This window comes from Gigantopelta aegis, chromosome 6 (assembly GCF_016097555.1).
Source record: "Gigantopelta aegis isolate Gae_Host chromosome 6, Gae_host_genome, whole genome shotgun sequence".
In the NCBI taxonomy this organism is placed as follows: Eukaryota; Metazoa; Mollusca; class Gastropoda; order Neomphalida; family Peltospiridae; genus Gigantopelta; species Gigantopelta aegis.
This window is the reverse complement of record NC_054704.1, coordinates 21,909,440-21,927,406: the sequence shown is the minus strand read 5'-3', so window position 1 is coordinate 21,927,406 and position 17,967 is coordinate 21,909,440. Positions and strand designations below refer to the sequence as shown.

General features: G+C 37.2%; 1 long non-coding RNA gene across 1 annotated transcript; it reads right to left on the bottom strand.

The window, feature by feature from the left end:
- Positions 1–662: 662 nt before the first annotated feature.
- On the bottom strand, positions 663–9,993 carry LOC121376285. The gene is made up of 2 exons (XR_005958431.1): positions 9,854–9,993; positions 663–1,100 (listed from the first exon to the last, which is right to left on the bottom strand). It is a non-coding gene; the product is annotated as an uncharacterized LOC121376285 (long non-coding RNA).
- Between the last annotated feature and the right edge of the window lie 7,974 nt (positions 9,994–17,967).

Below are 17,967 nucleotides of genomic sequence, written 5' to 3'. Positions count from 1 at the left end.
TAATTCCAGTCAGCCATCGATCAGAATTCAAATGACGTACTAATATGTGATACTGTGTTGTTTTTGAATGGCAACGACGTCGGATATCCTTACATAAATAGAAACTAGTGCATGACGGTTCTTTGTTTTCATAACGCTGGACAACTTTCAATTTAAAGTTGCTATTAAAGGGACATTCCTGAGTTTGCTGCAGTTTTAAAGATGTTATGGACTAACAGAGAATTTTTGACAACTGTAATTACATATAAAATGTATTTTTTTCTGCATAAAATATTAGTGGCTGTATATTAAACGTGTTTCTGGTCGTTTTAATATTTGTACTAGGTTAAATTTCATTTTATTTCTTAACAAATATTTTTTCGTACGTACGAAATTATTTGAAGACAAAATCCAGTTTGGGCTTCTTACAAATATTAAGACGACCAGAAACACATTGAATATACAGACACTTTTATTCTAAACAAGAAAATATATTTAATATGTCAGTTTAACCGTAGAAATATTTTATTAGTCGGAAACATCTTGAGTTAGCCCCACTAGCCCTGATTCCACTAGCCCTGGTTCCACTAGCCCCAGATTGTCAGTCATATTGGCTGTTACTGCCACCGGTTGTCATCCCCATTATAAACAAACTAAATCAAATAAGTAATTACAAAAATGAATATAGTTAAATAAATGTTTTATTCGATAGTGTTTATGGTAATAGCACTGTAATAGCACTTAAATTAATACATTTAAAACATGACATTTCAAAACCATACAAACAATGCAACATACGTCATAGCACTGACACATTTAGCAACTGATTGTTCAACACTTCCTATCCATCAGATGACCAATGGCACTGAGGTAGGAGTCTAGGGTCCGTTCTGTTGTAATGTAGGCAAACCCGAGTTTGTCAATACGAGTGTCAATGTCAATATACTTTCGTCTTCTTTTGGGTGCTTTCTGTCCAGATTCGAGTTGGAGCATGAATACAGCAGTTGAAGCTTCTTCATGAGCAAACAATTCAACAACTTCGTGTATATTTGGATGCGATTTCCCGGCTTTCTTTTGCAGGTGAGCGTGGAAACCTTCTACGTGATTGTTTGTGCGAGGACCTAATCAGTAAAACAAGACATGTTTATTTATTAATAGTTTATATGTACAGGGGAGTAGTCTAAAGAAATGGAAATCCATGGCAGCCATTAATTGGTAATTTTTCAGGGCTAGTGATACCAGGGCTAGTGAAATCAGGGATAGTGGGATGATTCCAACATCTTACAATGCAGAAAACTCGGGAATGTCCCTTTAACTTGTTTTTGTTTGACGATTGTTGATGCATACATCAATTCTGGAGTGTCGCCGTAGTACGTTGGCTTAAATGCCAATAAACGTAGAGCTGTGACCTTGATTAATTTACATCTAATTTGCAAAGTTATCAAATTCTGAAAGTATGTGATCTGAAAAATATCACATACTTTGATTACACTGGATATGCTAGCTATTATATGATAAATAGAGAATACTATATGAGTGGCCGTTAGATTACATTTTTCTTACAATGAGTTGTTTTAAAACGTATCTAACAAGCGAAAGCCTATTTACGGTCCTAGCGCTTGTAGTTAACTTATATTGTCATTATACGTCACAGACAAGTCAATTTCAGGTTAACTTGTTCGTCACAGAGTGATCAATTTCGATCATGCTTTTTGTTTGTATTAGATGGTATGGCATTGGCCACCTGGCCATTAGCTAGAAGCAGCCAGTCGTATCTCTTTAAATTGTTATCGCACGTATATGTGTTAACAGTATGTGTTATTAAAAAATAACGATGATGTTGTCACCAATTGGCGTGTAAAATACTGGTCTAGTCACTAGCCCCACTAGTATTGGGTTCGCGTTCCAAGCTCGAGTTTAACGGCTCTGGTGTGAAGGGTAAGGACATTGCACCGACTTCTCTTTCACTAATGATTAACCCTTGGCATGAACAGACAGCCCAAACGAGATAATATAATTTGTACTCTACCAAGTTAAATCCCATAGGCGATAATGTTAACGTGTATGACTGAAATACTACATTCAGCCACAAGTGGATATAATAACTAAAGTAACTAAAACCAGCAAATTCTAAATCTCATTTTATGTAAAATACAAATACAAAAACAAACAAACATCCCCCACCCAAAAAACCCCAACAACAACAAAACAACAAAAACAAAACAAACAAAACAAACCCACACATAAAACAACCCAAAGCAAACAAACAATTAACAAACATACAACAAAAACACACATAAACAAAAACGCACAACAAAACTAAAACAAAAATAAGTTTGTTTTGTATAATGACACCACTAGAGCACATTGATTTATTCATCATCGGCTATTGGATGTCAAACACATAGCCATTTTGACAGTCATAGAGAGGAAACGCGCTACATTTTTTTCATTAGTAGCAAGGGATCTTTTTATGCACCATCCCACAGACAGGATAGCACATACCACGGCCTTGGATATACCAGTCGTGGTGCACTGGCTGGGACGAGAAATAACCTAATGGGCCCAACATCGTCGTGACAAATGGTAGTCTGAACCTAGAATAGCACTTCTAAACAAGATCGAACACAACATATATACATCATAAAAGGTAAAGAAAGAAAGAAAGAAAGAAATGTTTTATTTAACGACGCACTCAACACATTTTATTTACGGTTATATGGCGTCAGACATATGGTTAAGGACCACACAGATTTTGAGAGGAAACCCGCTGTCGTCACTTCATGGGCTACTTTTTTCGATTAGCAGCAAGGGATCTTTTATTTGCGCTTCCCACAGGCAGGATAGCACAAACCATGGCCTTTGTTGAACCAGTTATGGATCACTGGTCGGTGCAAGTGGCTTACACCTACCCATTGAGCACTCACTCAGGGTTTGGAGTCGGAATCTGGATTAAAAATCCCATGCCTCGACTGGGATCCGAACCCAGTACCTACCAGCCTGTAGACCGATGGCCTAACCACGACGCCACCGAGGCCGGTTCATAAAAGGTATACACACAATTATATTGGTAAAAGTAAATCTTTCAACATCAAGCAACTCTCTTACAATAATCAAAGAAAATGATACAGTACAATATAATATATATTTGACTAGAGTGTTAGAAAAGAAGTGCTAATTTGCCATATATGTTACTCTTTTGATTTAGATTAAAGAATATTTGAATAAACTTTATGAGATTCACTAGTCGTGTTGAACTGGCTGAGACAAGATACAACCCGATGGGTACTACACACAGATAGATACACCAGAATAAACACAGGCACACAGGCGAGCGCTATACTAACTAGCCTACAGCGTATTCCAAAGTGGAATTATCTATAAAATTTCTGCAATGTACACCACAGAAAAGACATCAATTTCTTTCAAACTGATCATTGAATCAGTATACAATGCCGTTTTTGTCCATAAGATAATAATTATGTTAGTACACTGACTGCTTTGTAACGTTATGTGCGACATAAAATCAATCAGTTTAATTTCATGTTATTAAATATCTATGGCAACGCTGCGCTACCGCCAAACAGCAACGGTTATTAAAAACTAGTACACTCATTAATAAAATCAAAAACGTGTACACTTCAACCAAAAAAAGAAACTCTCCAGTAAATTCAAATGTCAATTATGACAAGACTGCACATAGCTGGAACAATGTATCGTGGTGAAGATCACTTCTCTGTAGATAAGTCACCTGGCAATGAGTCATAGCTACATATCCACACGACTCTATCAGAACTTCTTTTTGAATCAGTCTTGTCCAGGGATTCGATAATGAATACACCGATGACAGATTCATAATCGTCATGTATGTTACCCGGCTTCGGTGGTGTCGTGGTTAAGCCATCGGACATAAGGCAGGTAGGTACTGGGTTCGCAACCCGGTATCGGCTCCCACCCAGAGCGAGTTTTAACGACTACATGGGTAGGTGTAAGACCACTACACCCTCTTCTCTCTCACTAACCACTAACAACTCACAACTAACTCACTGTCCTGGACAGACAGCCCAGATAGCTGAGGTGTGTGTCCAGGACAGCGTGCTTGAACCTTAATTGGATATAAGCACGAAAATAAGTTGATATGAAATGTATCTTACGATTTCTATTACACACTATGAATCATTTTGAAGTAGAAAAAAAAACGTAATATTATATAGAGGATAATAAACGAGCTTTAGCGAGTGATAACTAAAATTTATTTCACGAGGGACATAAATTTAATATTAACTGGTACGGAGTTTGTTATTCTCTTTATTACATTACCCATTTTCTTCTTCTTTAAGAACCTTCTATTTTCATTCTAACTACATTTATATAGAAACGATGTTAACGCCTCTACACACTATTCTTAGTCTTGCGATGACTTTGTATTTTATTCGCGATCGCAGATAATGTTTAAAAACCACGGTTCTATTTATTCTGTCAAAACTTTGTAACGAATTGTACTAAAATAGCATTTTATTACAGGCAAACACTTTAAAATACGTGACGTCATTAGGTACGTTTGTTAAATCGTGATGATCGTGTATTTAGTACAGTCATTGGTTTGTAAGCGTCAAATCATCCTATAATATTGTACGTTACACCAATGCATAACACTATTTCGGTTAGAAATTATAATTTTTGTTTCCCCGGTTATGAGTGCCCGCTGGGGGTAATACACTAGGTTAACTTCCAAAGCAACTCATATGTGTCGAAAGCTGGTGGGGGAGGGTCACTTAAGCATGCGAATTAATACATTGTTGACCCCTCAAGTTACAGGCATATTCCAACGGTTATGAAACTGATGACTGTAGCTTTATGGGAAGAGCTTTTTGTCATACTTTAGAAGAATTCTTCATTAATTTGATCATAAAAGTGTAAAGTGGACTTTGTATTGCTGTAAGCCTACCACAACTTACATAGCATACATGGTGCACAATTCTATTTTTTAAATGTGGGGTGTGTGTGTGGGTAATTTTGGCATGCTTCCATCAGAAAACTGTTCAAACACGCTTGTCGTGGGCACAACATCTGACTCCGCCTGAGAGTTCTGTCCATGACTGGATTTTTAAATCGATCTTATAATTATTTTATATTTCTTCTATACTCAGCGATGTCTGAGTGACCATTTTTCTTTTGCAGTATACTACTTTGATGCATCTTCCATCTTTCTATTATATTAATAGAGAAAATCATTCGCTAGGAAAATTCCACTCATTATCAGGGGCATGAAATTATATATCGATTTCTGTCCTAATAAGTAGCTAGTAACAGGTCATGTATATGTATGTGTAAGTGCGTGTTTATCTTTGCTAATGAATGTGTATATTAAAAAATAAAATAACCTGTCTAATGTACTTAGTGCAGTGAAAGTTAAGGGTAAAGTGTGTTTTGTTTAACAACACCACTAGAGCACATTGATTAATTAATCATCGGCTATTGGAGGTCAAACATTTTGCAATTCTGACTCGTAGTCATCAGAGGAAACCCGCTACATTTGTCCTAATGCAGCAAGGGCTCTTTTATATGCACTTTCCCCACAGACGACAGAAAAACACATACCACGGTCTTTGACCAGCTGTGGTGCACTGGGTGGAATCAACCGAGGTGAGTCGACCCTGCGAAGCAAGCAGCTCAACCGACTGAGGTAAATCCTGCCCCTATAGTGCAGTGACGAAAACAAACACATGTGAACCGACGACTCGAATTTTAAACTCAGCCCTCGCAGTTTAAGGTGAGCTATCACTCCCGCTCACCATCACTCGGTCCGAGACAGGCCATGGAGAGTAATGTTTAGCTCCCCTTAGCTTGTGAATTTGTATGGTATCAATATAGTAATATCTGAAGTGGTTCCCAACAAACTAAATTAGGGGAACATTTAATTACTCGCCTCAATTTTTTGTTTCACGTCAAGGTCTGATAGTACAACAATTTGTTTATTTGGATACGTGGTCTAGATAACAAGAGCGGAAACCCGATGCCTCCATATAGAATTTTCCTACCAAATAGCAACAATGGATCTATATGTTCTATCTGTTTATTTCAAGGTCAGGCCAACACATACTACGGCATTTGATATACCAAACGTGAGAACCTGCTTTACCTCTAGAAAATACGGAAAACCCTGTAGTCTGTCCCACAGAGAACGCCCTTTTCAAGCTATGGAATGTACTACAAGTTATTTATTTCGGAGTCGAATGTTATCTAAATTGTACACAAAAATAGTATTATCATGTTATTTCCAAAACAATTTTACTTTTCTTCTTGCAGGAAACCAAACTGTAATTATTTAACACCCCCCTCCCCCCCCCCCCCCCCCCCCCCCCAGTTTTATAGAATGATGGGACGGACTTCAAGTATTGATACTACTGGTTTTACTTAATGTTCGACTGTTGTTCATTCTAATTTTAAAGCTTATTCATGTCTGAAACTTTATTGATATAATTTGTCGTGAGTTCCTGTTACATTATTATTGAGATGTGTCACATTCAAAATAGCTTCTGTTCCAAACAAAACCAAACTCTAAGAACCTATTGTCTCCTCAGAGTTTGATAACAGTTACAGAAATAACCAGTAATTACTTTATTGGTCGATTCGTGAGCGCTGATTTGCTGTTGATTGTATTTCTATTTATAACAATGATAACAGAGCACTGAAGTACCATTGTAACAGACAGTTATTATGTTAAGACCACTGTTTCCGAAATCAACTGATTGCAACAAGTATTGACAATGTCTTAAGTCTGATTTCCATAAAATCTGTAACACGCCGCAGATCATCGTAGATCGTCGCGGATCGCCGAAGATCGTCGCAGATCACCCTAGGTCATCACAGATTAACCTAAATCGTCGCAGATCAGCCTAAATCGTCTCAGATCAACCTAAATCGTCGCAGATCAGCATAGATCGTCGCAGATCAACTTAAATCACTGCAAATCAACCTAGATCGTTGCAGTTCTCCACAAATGACTCTGGATCGTCGCAGATCACCATAGATCGTCACAGATCAGCATAGATCGTCACAGATCAGAATATAGCTTCGGAGATCACCCTAGATCGTCGCATATCACTCTAGATCGTCGCAGATCAGCCTATATTGTTGCGGATCGCCCTAGATCGTCGCAGATCAGCCTATATCATCGCATATCACTCTAGATCGTCACAGATCAGCATATGTCGTCGCAGATCAGAATATAGCTTCGCAGATCACCCTAGATCGTCGCATATCACTCTAGATCGTCGCAGATCAGCCTATATCGTTGCGGATCATCCTAGATCGTCGCAGATCAGCCTATATCATCGCATATCACTCTAGATCGTCGCAGATCAGCATATGTCGTCGCAGATCACCCTAGATCGTCGCAGATCAGCCTATATCACCGCAGATCACCCTAGATCGCCGCAGATCAGCCTATAGCATCGCATATCACTCTAGATCGTCGCAGATCAGCCTATATCACCGCAGATCACCCTAGATCGCCGCAGATCATCGCTGATCGCAGTAAATCGTCACAGACAAACGCAGATAGCATTTCCCCATACATTATATTGTTATGCATAAGTGCCATATTGGATTTGGGAAATAAAAGGATAAAAAAAAATGTCACGGACTATCAAATGCCACGCGAATCGATGCAGTAGTTCCAAACATTGCCAACGGAGACTGTGTTTTTAAAAGCAATTTTTGTTTTATGTAGTGAATATAAAAATAGCCTCCCACATTGATCAATTCTGGGCCTTTGCAGTGAATTTCTTTTAATATGTAACTTTTGAGATTGGAGTTAATAGAGAAGGTGGGGTGGGGGGGGGGGGGGGGTGGTGGCAAAATGTCTGAAGCTGCCTTCTCTACCTAACATGTTCCAGTTCCAATGTATAGTGTCTAACGAATGGTATACAAGTCGCCAATAAACATGCCTCTATCAAAGATTAAGCGAAATCCGTCGGTTGTAGTAAAATGCACGTACGGACACAATGTTTACAGTAATTAAGCGAACTGGCTAACTGACAATATACTCAATATGGACGTTCTGATTAAATGAAATGTATGTGTGTGTGTTGAAGAAACGTGGTACTCGGGGCACAGAGCCAGTTCAGTGTTAACCAGAATACGCGAGGTCGGGCAAGGCTGAATTAAACGATTGTAACACCGATTCCTTGTAATCGGTGTTGAGGTTGTAGCATAATCAATCAATAAAACATGGCACAGCAGTCACGAGCGACTGTCACCAAAGGTTTACGTGAGTTTGTCACACACGTAGACGGTTTACAATACTAAATCAGCCATAGTCAGTATTTTAGACAAGACTAATTGATAAACCATTGATGTATTTTATTAATAGTTTATAAAAGTAGTAACGTGAGGAACCTGTTGATTCTTCACAGCTGTTATCTATTAAACAGAACTATTACAGTAACACGTAGTATATGAATATATGAATATCGTCGATATGAATTTAATATTGTGTCAGTAATAACCATACTTCAACAATACATCAATACAATACATCAATACAATACAGTACAGTACAATAAGGTACGATACGAGGAGGAGCGATACGATACGCTATGATACGATTTGATGATATTCGATATGATACAATACGATACGATACGATGCGATGCGATAGGATGCAATACAATTGGCAAAGGAAAATGTTCCTAATTTTTTATATATTTTAAGATTTGAGAGTGCCTGGATGGAATGTTAAAATATCTTTCTACATAGACGACAACAGATATCATGTCCGTTGACATACCAGTGGTGGGTCACTTGTTAAAACGGGGAAGATAAACAGTAGTCGAAGTCTGTGACCGAAACACAATGCTTAAATCTCCTGGAAACATGGACTCGCCTCTGGCGCAAGTTTTCAAATGACCACAGACTGGTCATTCAGTTTGTAATTATCGGGTTGTGTGACTCGACAAACCCAGCTCTTGTTATCGGACCATTAATGGCAATTATACGTGTTTTGTAACTAACCACTTCCACGCACACACACGTCAAGCTGCGGTAATGGCAAGACGCGCAACCATTTAGATGCAGACGATACAAATATACTTGTTTCTATAGGAACTGATTAACGACTAGTACTTAATCAGACCTTGTCGATATCATGAAATAAAGTTTTGACATAATAATAGAATCCTAGATTATTTATACATTATATATGTCTACCACCACCACCATCACTATCATCATGATCATCGTGGTCATCATCATGATCATCGTGGTCATCATCATTGTAGTCATCATCAACCACAATAACTAATAACTGTAAACGAGGAAGCAGTATTTTCCCACATAAATGTTGAACACGTCTACTGTACACTGACTCCAAAAAGTAACCGTCAATGACTGACAAGTATTATTTGCTTAATACTGTCAAAAGGCATGACACAACACTAAACGTAAAGTAAGGCAATTTTATCTCCTCAGTGTGAATAAGAATACTTAACATTTCCCAAACCTGAAAACCTGAAGCAACAATAATGCTACTTGTTAACATAAACTCACATGGTAATGAATGAAAATTAAAACATTTCTTAAAAAAAGGTTTTACTGGATACATTAGTTAACATAAACTCACATGGTAATGAATGAAAATTAAAACATTTCTTAAAAAAAGGTTTTACTGGATACATTAGTATTATGCATAACCCTGTATGCAAAGTATGCTTTTCTCTTTGTAACGGTTAACACATTTTCAAATACAAATCCTTTTCAATAAGTAACTTTACGGGATCTGTGCCTTCGTTTGTCAAATTTTAAATTTATTCCGAGTACAACTCGGCCCTCACAAATAGCATTTTATCCCTTGTGGTGAAATTACCCGTACCTATACCTCAAAACAGTGATAGATTCTATTAATCCAAACTACTACAATTACTGTACTTGCTGACAGCTACGAATGAACACCACGTTTGATGAAACCCAATAGTATCCTGTTAGACTGAACTGTAACACTGTAGTCCCTCGAGCCAGATGTCTCGCACCACGTGGCATGGATCATAAAGGTCTGTATATATAAATACATGCTCTAACAAACAAGGAAATACACACGGCGCAGCACATTTTTAATCGAAGATTGTCGCGGCAGATGTCGAGGATTAGGAGGTAGTGTAATGTGAAATATTTAGGAAATAGTGGAGATAGAAAATGGGTTCTACTTCAACATACACGAATTGATGAGTTTCTTAAAGTGGCGTCCATCTAAAGTGATAGGAGTTTTGTGACGGTTTAAAGTGACGAGCTTTTAAAAATGTGAATTAATGTGAACTGGTGAAGTGGAAAGACTGAAATAAAAGTGTTAAAAATAATACTGGTTAGCCGATCTGGATTTCGAAGAAGAAGACGAAGCCAGATGTGTACAAGATGAACCAAACAGACATGTTTAACTTTAGTTCTATTAACACGACCTACGTCAAGGATTTGAAACACAGAACGTATGATCACGAAGGTGCTATGAAGTTCACAGTCTGCGTCGTCCTGGTGTACGGCATTGGAGTTATTGGGATACTGAGCATGTACACCCATCGCAAACGAAAACACATCGTGGAACAAGAGACCAACGCGTTCATGAAGACTTACGCTAACTGCAGAGAGGCAATGGAAAGAAAGAAGCAGGTGTCGACTGCTCAAAACATAATAAAGACGATCAGCGACGAGCAGTGGACGTCGTCACGACGAGCATCACAGGTATCGACGGCAAGCGCTCGACCTCTTATAATTCGTCCTGAAAAACTAACGCTAAGGACAGATCCATCAACATTTCATAAACTCGGGAACAGGGCGCACGACTTTAGAAGCTCTTCGTTAAATAGCACTCCCGATTGTGATGAGTTATCGTCCTTTATTTGCAGACGTCAAGGATCTTTCAAACACAAGGGTTCGTTTCGAAGAACCGGCTCGCTTAGATCGGAACGAGACAGGTGCATTTTAGAGACTCCCGAAACGGAGGACGCAGCCGACCACGTTGATGGGACAGCATTTCGATTTACAGTAACCAACGTTGATGACGATGATGATGGTGGTGGTGATGACATCTCGAATGTTAACACATTTCTTAATACGCCTAACAGTTCGAGTGAATTGGAACATTCAAACAGTTCCATTGAAACACAACCTGGTTCACATAAGGAAATCTGCAGTGCAAGTACGAAAAGCTTTCCTTCGAACGGAGTGAAACATGTGTAACTGGTTTAACCTCTATAATACACATTGGATAAACCAGTATGAAATGAAGATGAAATAATATCTGGCGAGCATAGATGGTATAGGAAGAGAATATGTAATATATTTTGCAACAATATGATATATTTGTTTATATTTTGGACACACAAGAGACTGGTATTGCGTAAAAATGCTAGCAAACAGAACTTAACAAACACAATGTAAACTGCTGAAAAACAAGGCACATGTGTTCTTTAAACTGCTGTCAAACAGTACAGGTATATCTTATTTTAAACTGCAAATATTTGGGACACATACGTTTATATTAAACACCTGAGAAACGGATTTTAAACTGCTGACACATATGCATATGTATATAATTGAAAACTGCTGACAAATACGGCGTGCATGTATTTAAACTGATAAAATATATTATTTTAATTTGGCATATACCGGTATATTATTTTAATCTGTTGGCAAATAGGGCATACATGCTTTTTTTTATATATTGTATTACACTGCTGCGAAACGAACCTATCTACATTATTATGTATTAATGTTAAACTGCTGCAAATAGAACGTATTTATCAGAATGGTCTCTTTATCTTGATGAAATGAATAATAATATTTTATTATATTTTTTTTTATCTTTGTGCGATACTTAATTATTTTGCTTATATATCAACCATAATGAATAAAAAAGAGAACAATTTGTGAAAATTATTAATGATGTATTGTTTTTAAACTGATTATCTGACATGCTGTCTAAAATATGGTCACTGGACTCTGAAATACACGGTTACATGCAATAGTTCAGTAAATACTTTTGCCTACGGGTCCCTTCATCCATATTTGAGTGTTGTTTATTCATCGAAGCCATCATGGCTGCAGGCAGCACATGGAAGCAGTAATATTACAGAGTCCAAATGTTGTGCAGTATGTACACACTTGTAACCGCAAGAGACAGGACAATCGTTTAGATCTAGATTAAATCCAGTTAACGGACTTGATGAATACAGAGGGTATACGATAACTGTCAATGACCGTTGTTTAATGAGGTAATTAACTCAGGCATTTGTTTATTGACCCTGGGAGCCAGATGTTGTACAACCTAAAACGATAAACAGATAGACAGTTGATGAGCGACATTAGAACCAGCCACTGAAGAAGTATTTTGGACATTTTCTGAGCCAGAACAGATCACACAAAAAACTAAATATTTCACATAATTCTTTTTTTTATTGCAGTAGCAAATGAGTATAAATGTTTAGTGGAATAGTATATAAATGTTTAGTGGAATAGTATATAAATGTTTAGTGGAATAGTATATAACTGTTTAGTGGAATAGTATATAAATGTTTAGTGGAATAGTATATAAATCGCAGATAGCACTAGAGTGTACGTATCTAGTAAACACTGAACTACTCTAAAAGAAAGAAAGAAAGAAATGTTTTATTTAACGACGCAATCAACACATTTTATTTATGGTTATATGGCGTCAGACATATGGTTAAGGACCACACAGATTTTAAGAGGAAACCCGCTGTCGTCACTTCATGGGCTACTTTTTTCGATTAGCAGCAAGGGATCTTTTATTTGCGCTTCCCACAGGCAGGATAGCACAAACCATGGCCTTTGTTGAACCAGTTATGGATTCTGGTCGGTGCCAGTGGTTTTTTGCTATTTTAAATATCAATGACTATATGTGGTCCCAATCCACAGTCTTGTTGTTCGTTTTATTTTACAGCTTTAACTGGCCAGCAGCTGAACGTGTTTGAAAGACTCGTGACTAAAGTGCCGTGTATTCATAAACGCAAATCGATTTAAAGTGACACATTTGATATAGGTAATACATATATCTGATGTTCCGAAGGTCACGTCGTACTGTGCCACACATATACATTTGAGCTGCTAACACGTGCAAGTCAAGTGATACACTAGACGTTTCGTGCACTGCATTTCATTAAATGGATCTAGAAATACCAATATATGGATATATTTAGATCACCATGGAAAGACAGAATATAATCAATTTGACGACATTTTTATGGTTGAACACAAAATAAGAAAACAAAAAACACCAGAAAAAACAACAAAGAAACCCCAAAAACCCAATACCAACCAAGCAAATAAAAACAAAACAGAACCCTCCCCCCACCCCTACCCCCCCCAAAAAAAAAAAAAAAAAAAAAATAAAAAAATAAATCCATAACCCGCCCAAAAAAAAACCTTAATAAATTAATCGTTATAAAATGTGTAGCACCTAGCTTGCTACCTTGTCATGTTGCGCACTAACGTTTGTGCGTTTCCATGGAGATATCGGGCCTGTTATCGCTTAAAAGTGTTATCTTATAATTGCATTACTAAACCCTAAAGAACACGGTCCTCTATGCTGTGGGTCACGCTAATAGCACGTGTCCTATACAACTATTTTTGACATTGTGTCTGCTCGCTCGTGCTATACGTGGTAAGTTAATCTAATGATGATTAGAAGTATAATGTGTTTTTCCTTATGTGCAACTCGAGTCCGAGCTCGTGTGCTAGACATTCAAGATCTTTGGACTGTTTTAATGGACTGTTTACAAAACGAAATACAATTATCGCCACGTGTATTCGTTTTTAACAGCAGGGAAGGGTCTTTAAAATATTGAATGTCAAAGATTTGGTAATTCTGACACATAGTCTTAGAGAAAAAAAACTATAAATTTTCTATTGACAATATATCTTTTATATGCAACTTCCCACAGACTGACAACACATACCACGGCATTTAACATACCAGTCGTTACCACCATATACATACAAATGTATATGCTTCTCCCACCGAGTAGTAAGGAATATTTTATATGTACTTTGCAATGGCCAGGGCAGTGATTCTAGGACATTCCCCCATGTCATTTCCCCTGGTGACTTTGCACCTGCTCTTTCTTCGAGACATCTATGAAAAACTTAGATATTTGGTGGTAAGCACCTACATTTGCTGCCATCATGCGATGCCACCCCCTCACTGATTGTTAGTTCGAGGAAATCTTTCACCATCTCTAGCATGGTAGTTCTATATGGTATATGAAAAGTTTGATTCTCTTCTGCATCTCCTCATTGTTTTTCCAATAAATACATATTAAACGTAATCCAGAACTGGCGGAGTTCCTCTTGTAGGAGGTCATCCAGCAGGTACATCAGCAACTGGCGTGTATGCCAATGCAGGAATCCTCTTAGTCTGCAAAGACATTGCAGCATCTGTGGCTTAGTCATGTTTTCATTTCTCCGATAATTTTATCTATCTGTGATATTTGTAATTTTCGCACAGTTCTTTACACTGTTTTTATTTAACTTTTGAATGTTTATATTGATGTTTCTCGTCACATTAGTGTTGCGTTTACCATAGTTTGACACCCAATAGCCGATGTATTTTTCGTGCTTGGGTGTCGTTAAACATTCATTCATTCATTCATTTCTCTGAACTCTGCGGTACTCATATTGACACAAATGGTTAACAGAAACTTAATCACTTGAGTTAGGAAATGCAAGCTCATAATAATCAAACATTGTTATATAGACGAGAATAAAAATATATCTTAGTACAATCATTGCAACTTCGTGTACAGTAGCTTAACCTAAATTCCAAATGTATGGAAAATAATTTACTTGAGGTAAAAGCCCCGATATACAGAAAAGTATATACCACCTTATTTGATGTTTCTAATTTAATTATGTTAAAAAAAAGAGTAGCTGTTGTCGTTTTATTTTGTTGAAACCAAAACTGATTTATTGTTGGGTTATGATGCAAAATTGTAAGTACAGTCAACTCCTGTTTTCATTTCATTTCAACTTATGTTCCAGCACGTTGTCCTGGGCACACACAACAGCTATCTATCTGGGTTGTCAGTCCAGGACAGTGCATTAGTTGTTAGTGGTTAGTGAGAGAGAAGAGGGTGTAGTGTTAGTCGTTAAAACTCGCTCTGGGTGGGGCCAGTACCGGGCTGCGAACCCTGTATCTACCAGCCTTATGTCTGATGGCTTAACCACGACACCACCAAGGCCTGTCGTACTCCTATAATTATGGTGTAAAAGCAAAGTCGATGCCCTCTTAACCAGTTAGACAAAAAAAGAAGCATTTTTAAAATAACAAAATAACTTATTTGTAGTTTTCTACAATTATACCACTGGCTCTGGATTTTTTTATTGAACTATTACTACTAACAAAGTAATGTTGCATTCTGGTTTAATTTATATTAATATTTGTAATATCGGCTATATAAAATCAGTATTGGCGCGCGAGACGCTGTAACATAAATATTACTACACTGATAACTCAGTCTGATTGGATTTTTGAAACAAAATATCGGAATACTAAGAGGAACAGTTAAATTTGAAGAGTACGACGTGAAGGGGGAATAACACGAATAACGAGAATGAGAAGACAAAGTAGAAGAAAGAGGACTAAAACGAGAGAAAAGGGAAGAAAACAAAACGAAATGAATAACATCAGAAAAAGAAACAAGAAAAAGAAAAAGTGGTGAGAGGTAGAAAGCGAAAAATTAAAAATTAAAAAGAGGACGAAGTCAAATAAAAATAAAGAGAGAAAGAGGAAGAGAAAGAGGAAGAAAGAGCAGATCAGATAGCATGAAAGAGACGTAAAAACAGATCCGATGTCACAATCACAGGTGAAACCATAAAACAAAGCAAGTAAGATAATTCCTGTATGATAAACGTTAGTTTTGTTTTACAACACTGAAGCATATCGAAGTAGTTATCACCGGCTGTTGAATGTCAAACATTTGGTAATTGTAAAACTTAAATTGTGACAGTAAAAACAATCCCACTAACTATATATATATATATATATATATATATATATATATATATATATATATATATATATATATATATATATATTTATATATACATTAGTAGCAAGGGATCGTTCACATACACTTTCCCACAGACAGGGAAGCTTGAACAACCTTTGATATAATACTCGTGGGGCACTGGTTGGAACGGGAAAACCCCAAATCAGACATTAGGTCCATCCAGAGGATTGGATTCATCGATTCAAACACCTCAGACAAGCGTTCTACCGACTGAGATAGATCCCGTCCTCCCCATCTGATAAAAGACGACAGCTTGACTTGACTGTACCTTCTTTTTCTTTTTTTAAGGTTTTTCTCTGGTTCTTTATGGGGGCGGGATGTTGCCCAGTGGTAAAGCGGTCGTTTGATGCACAGTCGGTTTGGGATCGATCCCCGTCGGTGGGCCCATTGGGCTATTTCTGGTATATCAAAGGCCGTGGTATGTGCTATCCTGTATGTGGGATGGTGCATATAAAAGATCCCTTGCTGCTAATCACAAAGAGTAGCCCATGAAGTGGTGAAAGCGGATTTCCTTTCTCATTATCTGTATGGTTCTTAACCATATGTCCGACGCCATATAACCGTAAATAAAATATGTTGAGTGCATCGTTAAATAAAACATTTCCATCCTTCCTTCTTTCTTTATCTGCCCTTATAGGTTTCATTTTAGACACCATAGCTCCATCACATGTATATTATGGTGATTTGGGATGTTTTAACAACGATCCAGCCTTCCGAGACAGTCACAGATTGGTGATCCCCCTTCCGAAAGGGCCAGCCATCCTGAACACAAAGTTCTTACTTTACACTCGGCAAGTAGATTTCCTTCTATTTCAGTTTCCAAAAACCTCCTTTCATAATTGAAGGTGTACTATACCATCGAAATTGTTCCATTGTTTAGTTGGTTAATGATAAACAATGACGTATTCCTCCAATTGTTTTAAATGGGCAAGTTAAAACAATTGGTAAAATTAAAGTTTGTTTTGTTTAACCACACTGCTAGAGCACCTTGCTTTATTAACCATAGGCTATTGGATGTCAAACATTTGGTAATTTTGACATATAGTCTTAGAGAGGAAACCCGCAACATTTTTCCTATTGCAGCAAGGGAACTTTATATGTACATTCCCACAAACAGGAAAGCACATACCACGGCCTTTGACCAGTTGTGGTGCACTGGTTGGAACGAAAAAAAACCTCCCATCAGTTGAATGGATCCGCCAAGGTGGTTCGATACTGCGACGCAAGCACCTCAAGCGAGCACTCAACCGACTGAGCTAAATCCCGCCCCACTTACATTCGAAACGAGCAAGATAAATTTCCTATTGACTTCGGTTAAACGTATTACGCCTGTTGTGCTGGCACATTTAAAAGTTACCTTCGTTATCAATATGATTTCATTTCGTGGTATTCACCCTGTAGAACATGTGCAAAATGTTAACCAGATGTTTCCAATGTCATATCTGTACTTATACAAAGGTCATCGATATTAAAAACAAACATTTTCGAAAGATTTTATTTTTCACAAACGTTTTTTATTTTAAAGTTTATTCCCAGCCCCTTGTTTACAATTAAAACAACATATATTTATATATTCTAACTATATATTTAATCAATGTAGCTATCCATTTATCTCTCCCTCACAGAAAACCACACACACATTTCATCCTTCTTTTCCATTCTATGAACGATGTACATAAATATTTAGAATACGTGATATATATATATATATATATATATATATATATATATATATATATATATATAGAAAGTACGAAGACCGCTGGGAACAAGAAGATGCACAAGAAAAGTTACAAAATTAGGTCTGTTCAAAGAGGGAATAATACACTGACCACTTGGTGAAGAATTTATTAAGATTGTTCTTACTAAGATAAATACTTTTTTTTTACTTTATATCTTTGTTTAG